General features: G+C 53.2%; 1 non-coding gene across 1 annotated transcript in view; it reads left to right on the forward strand.

Moving 5' to 3' along the window:
- The first annotated feature begins 3,861 nt into the window (after positions 1-3,861).
- Positions 3,862-5,000, forward strand: part of LOC124589649 — a 1,910-nt gene continuing 771 nt past the window's right edge. Inside the window, exon 1 of the ribosomal RNA XR_006976157.1 lies at positions 3,862-5,000. This exon is cut by the window's right edge and continues 771 nt beyond it. This is a non-coding gene — a ribosomal RNA (small subunit ribosomal RNA).

Genomic DNA, 5,000 nt, shown 5'->3' on the forward strand with positions numbered 1-5,000 from the left:
CTCGGAAAACAGAATATCCCACCCTTCCGACAACCACCATTGCTCAGCTAAGCCACCAACACCCACACATGTCCCAGACAGGGGTGCACCCAACATCACAATACTGCCTCCTGTCACACCACACAAACAATGGCAGGAATGAAAGACACAGGTCTGCCACAAGCATGGAATCAGAGCGCCGCCTGTTATGAGCCAAAGGTGCACCCTGACGTGGCAAATCAGATGATGCCGCAGTCATTTACTTACGATAATCACAATCAACAAACCGGGCCCCCCCCCCCCCCCAAGTGCCTTAACCTAACCCGTATTGTACCTTAACCTAACCCGTATTGTACCTTAACCTAACCCGTATTGTACCTTAACCTAACCCGTATTGTACCTTAACCTAACCCGTATTGTACCTTAACCTAACCCGTATTGTACCTTAACCTAACCCGTATTGTACCTTAACCTAACCCGTATTGTACCTTAACCTAACCCATATTGTACCTTAACCTAACCCATATTGTACCTTAACCTAACCCATATTGTACCTTAACCTAACCCATATTGTACCTTAACCTAACCCATATTGTACCTTAACCTAACCCATATTGTACCTTAACCTAACCCATATTGTACCTTAACCTAACCCATATTGTACCTTAACCTAACCCATGTTGCGCCTTAACCTAACCCATGTTGCGCCTTAACCTAACCCATGTTGCGCCTTAACCTAACCCATGTTGCGCCTTAACCTAACCCATGTTGCGCCTTAACCTAACCCATGTTGCGCCTTAACCTAACCCATGTTGCGCCTTAACCTAACCCATGTTGCGCCTTAACCTAACCCATGTTGCGCCTTAACCTAACCCATGTTGCGCCTTAACCTAACCCATGTTGCGCCTTAACCTAACCCATGTTGCGCCTTAACCTAACCCATGTTGCGCCTTAACCTAACCTATGTTGCGCCTTAACCTAACCTATGTTGCGCCTTAACCTAACCTATGTTGCGCCTTAACCTAACCTATGTTGCGCCTTAACCTAACCTATGTTGCGCCTTAACCTAACCTATGTTGCGCCTTAACCTAACCTATGTTGCGCCTTAACCTAACCTATGTTGCGCCGTAACCTAACCTATGTTGCGCCGTAACCTAACCTATGTTGCGCCATAACCTAACCTATGTTGCGCCTTAACCTAACCTATGTTGCGCCTTAACCTAACCTATGTTGCGCCTTAACCTAACCTATGTTGCGCCGTAACCTAACCTATGTTGCGCCTTAACCTAACCTATGTTGCGCCTTAACCTAACCTATGTTGCGCCTTAACCTAACCTATGTTGCGCCTTAACCTAACCTATGTTGCGCCTTAACCTAACCTATGTTGCGCCTTAACCTAACCTATGTTGCGCCTTAACCTAACCTATGTTGCGCCGTAACCTAACCTATGTTGCGCCTTAACCTAACCTATGTTGCGCCTTAACCTAACCTATGTTGCGCCGTAACCTAACCTATGTTGCGCCTTAACCTAACCTATGTTGCGCCTTAACCTAACCTATGTTGCGCCTTAACCTAACCTATGTTGCGCCTTAACCTAACCTATGTTGCGCCTTAACCTAACCTATGTTGCGCCTTAACCCAACACACGTTGGGCCTTAACCCAACACACGTTGGGCCTTAACCCAACACACGTTGGGCCTTAACCCAACACACGTTGGGCCTTAACCCAACACACGTTGGGCCTTAACCCAACACACGTTGGGCCTTAACCCAACACACGTTGGGCCTTAACCCAACACACGTTGGGCCTTAACCCAACACACGTTGGGCCTTAACCCAACACACGTTGGGCCTTAACCCAACACACGTTGGGCCTTAACCCAACACACGTTGGGCCTTAACCCAACACACGTTGGGCCTTAACCCAACACACGTTGGGCCTTAACCCAACACACGTTGGGCCTTAACCCAACACACGTTGGGCCTTAACCCAACACACGTTGGGCCTTAACCCAACACACGTTGGGCCTTAACCCAACACACGTTGGGCCTTAACCCAACACACGTTGGGCCTTAACCCAACACACGTTGGGCCTTAACCCAACACACGTTGGGCCTTAACCCAACACACGTTGGGCCTTAACCCAACACACGTTGGGCCTTAACCCAACACACGTTGGGCCTTAACCTGCTCTGTAATTGTCATACGACGCGTTAAATTAGTGTAGTGTTGCCTAACTGCAACCCCCGCAATATAGTTTGCTACTCGCACTGCCCGGTCCCCAGAGTATCGCTTCATGTTAAACACCTTGCAGCTATACACTGTAATGCGGATGGCGGCAGGACGTACATGCTCAATGCCCTTCGCAGTTGTTCATTGGCATTCGCATGGCGAAGCACAGCCTACGTTGTGGTACGGCTTGTGGCAACTGTCCGCTGATGTTGTACGTCCAAATCACACACTGTACCGCACATTGGTCCTCATGTACTGAATGATACATCGTGGTACATGTGTGACCGTACCACGACTGCGCCAACAACGGCGAACCATACGGTCCAAATATTGTGCACTCAGCTACGTGTCGTCTCCCTATAAGAGCTGGATTGCAGTATGGTATGCCGTGGATGGCGATCAGCATGAGCCGTCTGTTGATGTAGTGGCGCGTGTTGTCAGACGTAGTCGTCTCTTCTCACACACCGTGATAGCATGGTGCACTGCGTTCCACATCTGCGACATGCGACAGAGGCCGGTTGACAGTCGTTCGCGCAATGGACATCGCATACGTACGGGGGCCACCTTCCACGTGTTCGCGAAGCGTGCACATGTTGTTGCGTGTATGTGGGCAGACATAGTGTGTCGTGACACCTGACACAGGCATGCAACAATCGTTGAATTTGCAAATGGCGATGGACGTCTACGTTTGCTGGTGACGTTACGCAAATGAAGAACTGGTAAACCGTTGTGGTGCGGTTGTTCTCGCTAGAGGTGAATCAGTGATGGCGACGATCGGTTGAGCTACCAACCGGTTGTTTCAGCGATACCCACCATGCCCACGAACGTGAATGGCATGTGGGTGTGAAGCGATACGCGGCGGTGGCTGGGTGGGACCGTCCCCGGCCGGTGAGGGGGGGCCTTCCGGCGTGCTGGCCGCGCGGTGCGTGGGCGCACGCGCTACAGCCGGCTGGTGGGGGCGGCCAGTGGCAGGCGCGCCGGCCGACGGAGGCGGCAGGCGGCGCAGCTGCGCGCCGGCGCACCCTGCACGCGGCGCCGTGCGGCCAAAGTAGGTCCTCGCGGGCCCGGTGCGAAGCGCGGTGGACATCTGCAGTGTGCTGGTCCGATTGAGGACTGTGTGCGCTGAGGATGCGCCGCCGCCCGGCGCTCGGCGCCGCGACGCCGTCTGCTGCTCGGTCGCCTCTGCGGTTCTCGCAGGTGGATTGTATCGCAGCTGTGCGGACGTGTTGGCGCGTGCGCTGTGCTGGGAGAGTTCGCTTCGGCACCCAAGTGGGGCTTTTGTCCTTCTGTGGCGCTGGCGTTGGAGCTGCCGGCCACCGTAGGTGGCGCGTGTTGTCTCCCGCCGGCAATGCCACGACAGCACGCTCCCGGGCCTCTGTCGGCAGCGGCAAGCTCAGTTGGGAGCACGGGTGGTCGCACCTAAAGCGTCTACTCGCCAAACTCCGGGCGATTGCGCCTCTCTCGAACCCGACCAAGTACTTAGGACGGCGCTGCGCGCCGCCGGGACCTGAGAGGGTTTCGAGGTGTATTGTGCAGGGGAGCTCAGCCTCCTCCTGTTTGCAGAATAATTGAGCGGACGCTTGCGTGTTCGCGCGGGCCCCCGGGACACACTCCCGGGCGGCCGGCTGCTCAGCTCTAGTTGACGCAGCTCCCTGGTTGATCCTGCCAGTAGTCATATGCTTGTCTCAAAGATTAAGCCATGCATGTCTCAGTACAAGCCGCATTAAGGTGAAACCGCGAATGGCTCATTAAATCAGTTATGGTTCCTTAGATCGTACCCACGTTACTTGGATAACTGTGGTAATTCTAGAGCTAATACATGCAAACAGAGTCCCGACCAGAGATGGAAGGGACGCTTTTATTAGATCAAAACCAATCGGTCGGCTCGTCCGGTCCGTTTGCCTTGGTGACTCTGAATAACTTTGGGCTGATCGCACGGTCCTCGTACCGGCGACGCATCTTTCAAATGTCTGCCTTATCAACTGTCGATGGTAGGTTCTGCGCCTACCATGGTTGTAACGGGTAACGGGGAATCAGGGTTCGATTCCGGAGAGGGAGCCTGAGAAACGGCTACCACATCCAAGGAAGGCAGCAGGCGCGCAAATTACCCACTCCCGGCACGGGGAGGTAGTGACGAAAAATAACGATACGGGACTCATCCGAGGCCCCGTAATCGGAATGAGTACACTTTAAATCCTTTAACGAGTATCTATTGGAGGGCAAGTCTGGTGCCAGCAGCCGCGGTAATTCCAGCTCCAATAGCGTATATTAAAGTTGTTGCGGTTAAAAAGCTCGTAGTTGGATTTGTGTCCCACGCTGTTGGTTCACCGCCCGTCGGTGTTTAACTGGCATGTATCGTGGGACGTCCTGCCGGTGGGGCGAGCTGAAGGCGTGCGACGCGCCTCGTGCGTGCTCGTGCGTCCCGAGGCGGACCCCGTTGCAATCCTACCAGGGTGCTCTTGAGTGAGTGTCTCGGTGGGCCGGCACGTTTACTTTGAACAAATTAGAGTGCTTAAAGCAGGCAAGCCCGCCTGAATACTGTGTGCATGGAATAATGGAATAGGACCTCGGTTCTATTTTGTTGGTTTTCGGAACCCGAGGTAATGATTAATAGGGACAGGCGGGGGCATTCGTATTGCGACGTTAGAGGTGAAATTCTTGGATCGTCGCAAGACGAACAGAAGCGAAAGCATTTGCCAAGTATGTTTTCATTAATCAAGAACGAAAGTTAGAGGTTCGAAGGCGATCAGATACCGCCCTAGTTCTAACCATAAACGATGCCAGCCAG

The sequence above is a fragment of the Schistocerca americana genome, unplaced genomic scaffold, assembly GCF_021461395.2.
Source record: "Schistocerca americana isolate TAMUIC-IGC-003095 unplaced genomic scaffold, iqSchAmer2.1 HiC_scaffold_718, whole genome shotgun sequence".
In the NCBI taxonomy this organism is placed as follows: Eukaryota; Metazoa; Arthropoda; class Insecta; order Orthoptera; family Acrididae; genus Schistocerca; species Schistocerca americana.